Source organism: Eptesicus fuscus, chromosome 22 (genome assembly GCF_027574615.1).
Source record: "Eptesicus fuscus isolate TK198812 chromosome 22, DD_ASM_mEF_20220401, whole genome shotgun sequence".
Classification (NCBI taxonomy): domain Eukaryota; kingdom Metazoa; phylum Chordata; class Mammalia; order Chiroptera; family Vespertilionidae; genus Eptesicus; species Eptesicus fuscus.
In genome coordinates, this window is record NC_072494.1 from 22,496,486 (window position 1) to 22,507,664 (window position 11,179).

At 43.6% G+C, this 11,179-nt stretch overlaps 1 long non-coding RNA gene across 1 annotated transcript in view; it reads left to right on the forward strand.

The window, feature by feature from the left end:
• LOC114233087 (uncharacterized) overlaps window positions 1-10,320 on the forward strand; it is an 80,969-nt gene extending 70,649 nt beyond the window's left edge. Inside the window, exon 3 of the long non-coding RNA XR_008555177.1 lies at window positions 10,301-10,320. This is a non-coding gene — a long non-coding RNA (uncharacterized LOC114233087). The remainder of the gene's footprint in view (window positions 1-10,300) is intronic.
• Window positions 10,321-11,179: the final 859 nt, after the last annotated feature.

An 11,179-nucleotide genomic window follows, 5' to 3' on the forward strand; every position in this document is an offset into this window, starting at 1 on the left:
ATTAAGATGTCCTTGAGCTTCAAAGAACAAACTCGAGTTCCCATGAACCTTGGGTTCTTAAACTTTCATATACATAAAAATGTCCCAGAGATTTTTCTAAATACAGACTACACTTGTGTGCCATTCCCAGAGACTCTGCTTCAGCAGGCTGTGTAGCACTGTGGTAAAGAGCATGGATGCAGGAGTCAGACCAACCTGCCACTTGGCTACCTATGGAACTCTCTCAGGGTCAGTTTCCTCATCTGTAGAATGGGAATACTGCCTATTACATGGAGTTGTGAGGATTAACAGTTACTATCTGTAAAGCACTTAGTAGATAACCCGTAGTAGTTAACGTTTTTTTTAATAAGCCAGCACTCCCGGTGACTGTGATGCTGGCAGTCCTCAGCCCACACTGACTGAACACTGCAGGCTAGCTATTAACACAGTTTGGGCTGTGCATACATTAGTCCATCTCTGTGCATCAGCTTACTGCTGGTAAAAGAATTTAACTAACTCATAGATCCAGTCCATGAGAAAGGAAATGGCTACATTTGCCCCAATGGCCTGGTGGTGTTTACTCTGCTCCGTGAGAAAGTTTGGAGCAGTAAGAAATACATGGTAAATGACAACTGTGCCAAGACTGTAGGCACTGATGAAACACATTGGACCTTTCCCCCCACTCTCGTGGCAAGATATGAGTGGTCACAAGAAGTTTGCAATCAGTGAGCATATCACACAATACCATGGACATGTTTGGATATGCTGGACACCTCAGCAGCCATAAGTTCGGGGTCTTCTTTCTGACTCCCCCTTCCCGACTTCTAAAAGCTGGTGGGCCCAGGACTCTGACCTCTACACTCAATTCCTATGTGATCTCACCAAGGCCCTTGGCTTTTTGTATCTCTAGCCTGACCTTCATTGGGTTTCAGACTTGAATATATAGCCAGCTGTCTACTCTGCATTTACACTGGGATCCCTAAAGAGATCTCAAGCTTAACACGCCCAAAAAATGAACTTGTTTCCAAATCTAACAGCTCTTTTACACATATCTGCACTCACTTCCTCTCCCACGCTTTTCCTATCAGATACTCAGACTTTGCATTTCACCTTTATTCTTCTCTCCCTCAGAGTCGTACAGTTTCTCACCTCTGCTTCCTCTTCATTCTCATCTCCTACCACACTCTGCCCCACATGAGCCTTTTAGCTGTAGTAAAACACCACTCATCTTTCTAGAACATTCCTGCTCTTGGGACTTCATTTTCTGTTCCCTTTACCTGGAGCACCCTTCTCTTGGATTGGCTCATGGCTGATTTCTTTTCATAAGTCTCTGCTCAGATATCACATTTCTCATTCTCTAAAAGGCCTTCCCTGATCACGGTGTAGAAAACAGACTGCACTCCCATAGTCATCTCCAGCCCTTACCTTGCCTTTTTTTTTTTTTTCCTTCCCTCATAGCACATATCTCCATCTGAAGCTATACTACTTGCTTGTTTGTTTACTTGCTTAATGTCTGCCTTCCACACCAGAATAAAAGCTCCTAGAGGGCCAAGACTTTGTCTTACTCACCGTGGTATTCTGAATTCTAGAATGGTGATAACTCAGAGTGGGTTCCTAGGAAATATTTGTTGCAAGAATGGATTAATGAATGGGTGATGAATCAATGCCAACTATTAATAGTAAAGGAGTTTGGGGACTAGAGAGTATTAGAATACATTTTTTTAAAAAAATGCCTGGCCAGTGTGGCTCAATGGTTGAGTGTCAACCCATAAACCAAGAGGTCACCAGTTTGATTCCCAGTCAGGGCACATGCCCAGGTTGTGGGCTCCATCCCCCAAGTAGGGGGCATGCAGGAGGCAGCCGATTGGTGTTTCTCTCTCATCAATATTTCTTCCTCTCTATCCCTCTCCCTTCCCCTATAAAAATCAATAAAAACATATTTCAAACAAACAAACAAACAAACAAATATTCTATTTGAGCCTTGCAAGGCTGGAAGGATTTGGACAGGTGACAAGAAGAAGAAACAGCTTAGCAGGTATAGGAATAGCACCCACAAAGCCAGGTATGGCCACAGTATTAGTGAGACAATAAAAAGAAACTGTCCTGATAGAGGCAGAGAGCAAATAAGAGATGAAAAAAGAGACTGAGGTTGAATAGGTAGGAAAGGGTCAGACCAGAGCAAGTGTTGGATGTGTCACATGGAAGAATTATTTGATGGGGACATGACTTCTTCCAAGGGGGTGGCAAGGTGTCAATGACAAGTGTGGCATGACGTGGTGATTGAAACTGGGAATAAAGGAGAGTTCTGCACCAGTACAAGAGTCAGGCAAAGCCTTGGGAAAAGATAAAGGGGTCTACAGGCATATTTCCCCCACAGCTTGAGTAACAGTTCCAGGAAGAAACCCCTTTGCTCTTGGGATGTATCTTAGAGGTCAGGACAGAATCTGAGAATGGGCCCACCAGGAGGACCTCACAATACTGTTGTCAGAGAGTAACTAGTTGTTGCCATAGAATCCAGGAAGTAGTGGCTCTTGTGTGGGGGTATGGGAATCTCAAACTTTCTGAAAACACCTCCGAGATATTGTTGAGAAAATGTCATATTTTTAATGATGCAAAAAATGACCACAACAGAATTTCAAGTGAATTCCCCCCCCCTAATTTTGCTATAGATGCCTTAAAAACATAATTTGTTCTGATTCTAAGTGAGTTTTTGTAGCCTTGCTCTAAAGATGCACACACTGACCTTTTGAGAAATCATGTTTATTCCAGATGTTGCTAATTGTAGCAGTGGTGGAGAATTGACTTGCTGTGAGAAAAAGCTGGAAATGACCTAGATGAGTACAGCAAAACCCAAAGGATCCAATCATTTTTCTATTAACATCAAGTGTCTAATTAGTTGGTAAAACCTGTTACAGTTCCCTGACTTCCACCTCTCCTCAAAGATGACAAAAGCACATTATGTCTCACCAAAGCAACCCTTTAAAGAATGCTTCAGCATTTATTTGCAAGCTTTTAACTCAGCCATTTACTCCCCTTGGGGGGGAAAAAAAAAGTCCCTTTGTTGTTCCTTTACTGTGTCACACACACAGCCTCACATGGGTGGTGGGAACGCTGAGCTGTGCCTCCCTCTTCCTGGTTCAATCTTGTGTCCCCTCTGTTTTCTGATGCATGAGGAAGGGGAATTCCATCCAGTGGGTGTTCCACCTCTCTGCTGGGTACTTCACATAGTTCATAGCTCAGCGAATCCTCACATGTGAAGGCAGTAACATCCCACTCCTGTCACATGTAAAAAAGTAAACCTCAGAGAACAATTTTGTCTCTAGAGTCTGTCTATTTTGGATAAGTAATATGTTGACTTTTGGACCTCCCATTTTGGGGCTCCAAATCTTTGCATTAAGAATAGCTCTACCGAGCCCTGGCTGGTGTGGCTCTGTTGGTTGGGGCGTTGTCCTATACACCAAAAAGTGGTGGGTTTGATTCCCTATCAGGGTGCATACCTGTGTTTTGGGTTCAATCCCCAGTTGGATTATGTGTGGAAGGCTGCCGATCTCTCTCTCTCTCTCTCTCTCTCTCTCTCTCTCTCTCTCTCTCCAACCTCCCTCCCTCCCTCCCTTCCTGTCTCTAAACAATATCCTTGGGTGAGGATTGAAAAAAAAAAAAGAAGAAGAATAGATAGCTCTGCCTAGTCACATGGAGGTAAAACCCTTTGAGACAAAATTGATTAATAACTTAGAAATGGCTAAATCTCACTTATGTCACACACACACACCCCCCCAAAAAAAAGTCCAGAGCAACAAAAGAATATGTATAGGAACGACAAAAAAAATCCTTGTCCTTTCCTCCTCCAGACAGGGGCCACATCTTCTTTGTCACTATATCCCCAGTGCCTGGGATAGAAAGAAAATGAAATGGTTCTACGGAGGCAAATGAATTCCTATGGTGGCTTTGGGCCCTTGCTGTATAGAGTGGACTGGAAGTTTTCTTGAGTCACTCTGGGCCAGGTCCCCTGCTTCCAAGCAGGTTCACATCCAAGGTAAGCAGCAAAAGGACTTGGCCTTACTCCTTAAGGCCTAAAAAACAACTCAGATGGACAGTAAGAAAAACAGAGGCCTAAAGTCAAGCAAACATGATCCACATTGCCTTCTTGCTTCCTTTTCTAGCCGGTTCCCTCCCTCCCTTCCTTCCTTCCTTTCTTCCTTCTTTCTTTTTTGTTAAACACACACACACAACAACAACAGATCTGTTGGTGGGAGAATTCCTGGATGTTTCCACAAGCAGATGGCAATGTTCTTGTTCTCGAGTTATAGGAACCAGACAGAGAAGGGGCGGTAGAAAAGGGAATGACTGAATCCAAATTAGACAAAGCACATCTGTCCAATCAGTAAACCTCTAGTTCTAATGACTTGAAAAATGACTGCATTTGCAAAAATGATTTAACATTATCGCTACATTATTATTACAATCAGGAGGGTCCCATAAAAGATTTCAGCTTTATTCATTCTTTTAACGAATGTTTGGTCGGTGCCGTCCACGTCAGGCTTCAGGCTAGTCGGCTTGTTTTAAAGAGATGAACAAAACAGGGTACTTGCTGTTCGCAGGCTCACCATCAAGCCAACCCAAACAGCAGTGACTGTGCAGCTTGGTCTGTGCTGGGACGGCTGCGTGCCCAGGACGGTAGGGAAGCCTTGGAGGACAGTCAGAAAGGGTCCCAAGACCTGGTGACACTGGACCTGTGTCCAGAAAAGTGGTAGGATTTAGACACAGGTGGAGAAGCAAAGAAAGTTATTTGAGGCAGGAGTAAAAGTCAGTGGAATATGAGAGCACCTGAGCTGTTGGGATCCACAGCTAGTTGGTGCCTCTAGAGCCTGAGGTGAGGCTGAAGAAGCAGCAGGGATGGATTAAGAAAGACTCTAACTCTTATGATTGGACATTAATCTGAAAGCAGTGGGGAACCATCAAAGGGTTTTCAACCAGGAACAGAAATATCATATTAGCATTTTGGACAATCACTTGGGAAGGAGTCGGGAAATAAGACTGGAGACAGGGACACTGGGTAGGAAGGTAGGGCAAGAAACTAGGTGAGAAATTACACAGAGCCTACACCAAGGAGTGTCAGGGAGGATGGAGAGAAGGGGCATGCTGGCCAGCTGAATGCAAAGAGTGAGAAGGAGAAGGAGACACCTTAGAAAACTCCCAGGCTGCTGGCTTGACTTACCAAGTTGAATATTGATATTACTAACCAACAAACAATATAGGAAAAGGGCACATCTTGGGGAGGAAGATGATGTGGACAATTTTGGATATGTTAAGTTTGATACTTCCAGCTGGCCATGAGAGAGCCATGTTCAAAGCTCAGGAACAAGATCCAGGCTGAAGAGATGAATTTTAAAAATACATGGTGGGTAATCACCAAAGCTGTAGGTTTAACTTCTATTAGATCAATGGCTTGCAGGCAGTTTTTCTATAACCCACAGTAGAAATACATTTTATAAAGCAATCCTGTGTACACGTAAACATACACATAAAAATTCACTAAACAACACTTATCATTACTAAATGTAATGGAATGTAATAATTTCCCCTCTTAATTTTTAAATGAAGGTCAGATGTACACTAACAGGTTGCAAACTTCAGTTCAGAGCACGCTGTCCTAGACTGTCAGCTTCTTGTGGTGAGTACCACATCTTACACAATTTAGATTCCCCACAGCATCAACTATGATGCCTTTCACATAATGAATTTGTGTGGAAGGAAGGAAGGAAGGAAGGAAGGAAGGAAGGAAGGAAGGAAGGAAGGAAGTTAGTTTGGCTTCCTGATACTCAATCTTAATTTTCTCCAATAGTACAATGACATCTTGTCTCCTCCAATTCTCTTGAACTTTTACACATAGTTTCTATTTCTCTCACATATTTTCAAGATGAATCAATTATGAATCATAAGGCCCCCTGGGGTGAGATTTGATGGTTTGCTTTTCCTCTCTACCACCCCCCCTCAACCCCCTTCCTCCCCCCCCCCCCCCCCCAATACCAGCTCCCTAAACCGCACCAAGCATTCCAGGCATAGTCTTTGAAGCTGAGCTGGACTGGCTAAACAGCGTGCTCACATGGTACAGCTGCAGCTCTTTCTAGGCAAAGACTGTCATGCTCTGTACCACATGACCCCACTGCAGCTGCGGGGACCAGAAGATGACAGCAGCAGCCAATGCACACACACACACAGAAGAGGAAGCAAAAGCCACGAGGAAGCAGAAACTGTGAGCTAGCTGAAGGCAAGAGGAAGAGAGGACGGGATGTAGAAATTGGTTGGTAGGAAGAGCAGCAGCTAAAGAAGAAGCAGAGAGTAGTTGAGAAACCAGAGCAGCAGAGCTCTGGAAAAGGGCGCAGTGGCAGCTTCTGCTCAGAGGGACCAGGTACCAAAGAAGCCGTGACAAATCCTGAGTTACCTTCCACTCACCTCATTGCATTTCAGCTCCGTGAGGTCCCGCTACTCATAGATTTTTTTTCTCCACAAGGCCTGGTTGTCCCAAGTGCAGTTGCTCTCTTTCTTAATTTCCCATGTATTTTTAAAAATTCTTAAGTTATGGAAAAATTGCAAGAATCTTTTAGAGAATCCACATACTCTTTACCCAGATTCACCCATCTTTAATATTTTGCCACATTTCCTTTGCATCTCATTTGTTTCTGAAGCATTACCTCCTAATATTTCGGTGTATCCTACCTAATAATAGACAAATATGCAAATTGACCATACCTCCGACACACCCACAAGCCACGCCCACCATCCAATCAGAGCGAGTATGCAAATTAACCCAAACCAAGATGGCTACAGCCATAGAGAGCAAGGTTTCCTAGGTAACAGAGGAAGCCAAGCTTTCTGCCAGCCGTTGCAGGGCTAAGCCTCCACTCAAGCTACAAAGTTTCAATTATAGTAGGTAAACAAATTCAAACAAATGGCGGCAGAATGGAGCTTGAGAGAGCAGGCCAGAGTTGCCGCCAGCAACAGGGGAAGCAAAGCTTTCCGCACACCCTGGCCGGGCCCACCCACTTAAGGCAACAAAGTTTCAATTATAACCCCAACACAAATGGCTGCGGGCCTCGGAGGGAGCCCCAGGCTTGGCTCTGCTCCAGGCTACAAAGTTTCAATTGTAAAAGGAAAATAAATTCCAGATACCAGGGCCTCCGCTTGCGTTGCCAGGGGGGGTGGCCGGCCTGCAAACCACCACAGGCCCCTCACTCAGGCCGCCCCACGCCCCAAGGGAACCCCCACCTGATCCAGGACACCCTTCAGGGCAAACCAGCTGGCCCCCACCCATGTACCAGGCCTCTATCCTATCTAATAAAAGAGTACTATGCAGATTGATCATCACTGCAACACACAATATAGCTGCCCCCATGTGGTCAAAGATCCTGCCCCCATGTGGACACAAGATGGCCACCACAAGATGGCCAGCAGGATAGGGCAGTTGGGAGACACCCGGCCTGCAAGGGAGGGCAGTTGAGAGGGACCAAGCCTGCAAGGGAGGGCAGTTGGAGGTGATCAACCCTGCAGGAGAGGGCAGTTAGGAGTGACCAGGCTGGCAGAGGAGGGAAGTTGGGGGCAAACAGGCTGGCAGCAGAGTGGTTAGGGGGTGATCAGGCTAGCAGGCAGAAGTGGTTAGGGGCAATCAGGAAGGCAGGCAGGCAAGCAGTTGGGAGCCAGCAGTCCTGGATTGTGAGAAGGATGTCCAACTGCCTGTTTAGGAATCCGACTGCCCACTGGGATCGGGCCTAAATGGGCAGTCGGACATCCCTCTAGGGGTCCCAGATTGGAGAGGGTACAGGCTGGGCTGAGGGACAACCCCCCTCCGTGCACGAGTTTCGTGCACCGGGCCTCTAGTATTGTCATAAATAGGATATTTTCTCATGCAACTACAATACAGATATCAAATTCAGGAAATTTTACATTGATGTAATACTTTAATCTAAAAGTCCAAATTTCTACATCAATGTTCATAGCAGCATTATTTACAATAGTTAAAAGGTAGAAACAACCCAAATATTCATCAGTAGATGAATGGGCAAATAAAATGTGGTATATGCATACTGTGGAATATTATTCAGCCTTGAAAAGGAATGAAATTCTAATTTATGCTATAACATGGATGAACCTTGAGGACATGTTAAATGAAACACACCCATCATAAGAGGAAAAATACTGTATGATTCCATTATATGAGGTACCTAGAATAGTCAAATTCATAGAGACAGAAAGTAGAATGGTGGTTCTCAGAGGCTGGGCAAGGGAAATAGGCAGCTTTGTTTGATGGGCATAGAGTTTCTGTTTGGAAAGGTGAAAACATCTGGAAATGAATAATGATGTTGGTTGTACAACATTGTGAATGTACCTAAGGACACTGAACTAAACACCTAAAAATAGTTAAAATGGTCATAAATACAATTTTTAAGCCCATGTTCAAATTCTGTGGATTGTCCCTCCCCCACTGTCTAGGATCATGCATTTCACACGCTGCATTTAATTATTAGGTCTCCTTATGAGCGACATAAGGAACAACTCATTTCTGTTTACCTGGACTTTTGCAGTTCTCATACTGAAAGTTCTGTGTCTTGGAAAACCACTCAGTTCTTGGCAAATGGGGACAGTTGGCCAGCCTACTCTTTAGTCTCCTTTGATCTGTAACAGTTCCTCCACCATTCTTTGTCTTTCGTTGCCATTTTTTTAAGAAATCAGCTCAGTTATTTCATAGTATGCCCCTCAATTTGATTTTGCCTGACATTTTCCCAGGTTAGGCATTTCTGGCTGGAATACTGTGTTAGTAATATTGCATTCTTTTGGAGTATTGCACTTGGAGGCACAGGTGTCCCTTTGCCCCACCTGGGTATGCTAATTTTAATCATGGTCAAGGTGTGGTCCAGTTTCACAATCATGTACTTGCTGCTTTCCTCCCCATATACTCTTCAAGTAAACTTCTGTTACAGTATGTAAGTGCCCCTTGCAACCTGAAGGAGCCTAAGCAGAAGGTACACATTTTTTAGGGAGCATCTGATGACATTCTTGCACTTGAAAAAAGAAACCATTTCAGGGCCCCATTTCCATTGTCATTTCACCAAGCACAATAAACCACTTTATTCCTCACCCCTTCCCTCCTTGGCCATTTTAGGTTTTTGAGAGAAAGGCTTTTTGAAATGCAAATATTTCTATACAAACCCCTCTCTTTAAAAAAAAAAAAAAAGGCATCACATGTCTGAAGAAAGTATGTATTTCTGTTTGAATTCTGTGCCTTGACACGTATTCTCAAAGTGAGAAGTGTTTTGTTGGGGGAATGCACACTATTTATGTGTAGCAGAGACCTTTGCTCTCCTTTATCGACAGCCCAGTTGCCATCAGAGTTTGTTGTATTAAGTAAATGAATACAACAGTTCAAATGAACACATCTCCTTTATTAGTTACCCAATCGGGTAACCAGTGGACTCTCCAAAATCACAAGCAGTCATAGAAGGCAGGCTTTATGGGGAAGAGGCAGATGAGCAAAGGTCTCTGAGCTATTGGAAAAACACAGGAGCCTTAACCCAGCCCTGACCATGGTCTAACATGCCACATAGTCTGTTTGTTTATTGTGTTTGCTCTCTGTTTTCTGCCTCTCTCTGCTCTTTTGAAGAAAACTCCCATAAAGCCAGGATCTCTGTTGTGCTCACAGACATGCTGCCTGCCCCATAGTATGCATTCAATTAAGATTTGTTGAATCAATGAATGAATTTATTCATGACTGTAATTAATGTAGTAATACCACTAACTTGTACACCTAAAATTGGTTAAAACAGTACATTTTATGTCAGGTATATTTTGCCATTCAAAGAAAAGTTTTAAAGTCATCTGACACTGGTAGTCCTGAATTGCTGCTGTATTTGAAATTGTCTCCATAGATTTTCTCTCAGTAGGTCTTCTAATCAGCCTAGACCAGTTCCTCATCCCAACCTAATGGAGGATCAGTCTGTTTCAAAACCCCTTGACTCAAGTTTTTAGTTTTTCTGGTGGGCAGTGGGGGGATGAAGAATAGCAGCCTGTCTTGGTTATAAATAACCTTTCCCACTATACTTCCTTCCCAGGCACCCTCACTCCCACCCTCGAGTTGAAGAGTGGAGTCCTCTAAAATTAATGATAGAATAGTTTTGTTTTCCACATTTTCCCCAGGGAAAGGTAGGAAAAAATATTAATTTGTGTTTTCTGCCAGCATTCCTGGTCATCCATCTTCAGCCTGGAGAGCTTAGAAACTGCCCCTTGAATAGCACTCCATTCACTTCGTTTCTCGGGTTCTCTTCCCTAGCAGTGAAGAGCTCATTCTTGCCAGTGATGAAGTCTGAAGAGCCACAGAAGCAAGAATTACAGCTCAGGGACATTCTGTGAAATAGAATGAGCAGGGGGAGATGTAGCTATATTAATCATCTCTGCTTGGAGTTTTCTGTTCACTAAAGCATTTACTGTTCACAAAATACTTGGTGAGCTACAGCTAATAAATGTACAGACCAATGCAAGGCAGAACCTGCAAGCAGTAAAATCATTATGGATCAAAGCAGTTTTTCTTGGCCCTTCAAACTATCTAGTTTGCTTTTTATTTTTTTATTATTATTTTTAATCCTCAGAATATTTTTCCATTGATTTTTAAAGAGAGTGGAAGAGAGAGGGAAAGACAGATGTGAGAGAAACACATCGATTGGTTGCCTCCCGCATACACCCTGCCCAGGGCCCAGGCCAGGGAGGAACCTGCAACCGAGGTATGTGCCCTTGACTGGAATCAAACCCTGGACCCTTCCATCAGCAGGCTGACCCTCTATCCACTGAGCCAAACCTGCTAGGGCTAGTTTGCCTTTTTTATTAATTAAATTTTATTAGAGTGACATTGGTCAACATGTACATATAGGTTTCATGTGTGGATTTCTAGTTTGCTTTTTAAATATTTGAATACTTTTGTACAAGTTGTGATTATGACACAAGTTTAAATACACCATGCCTTTTATGAATCAACCCTGATCTGGGAAAGCCTCCACCCCAACACTGACTCTTCTCTGAGGTTTGGGAGGAAAAGCAAAATTTAAAGGGGTGCTCATTAATGTAAGCCTTCAAAAATATATACGATGCCAGGAGTATATTGGATGCTCAATTTAAAAGCATTTCATTGAATTTAACACCAAAGTCAATGAGCGAA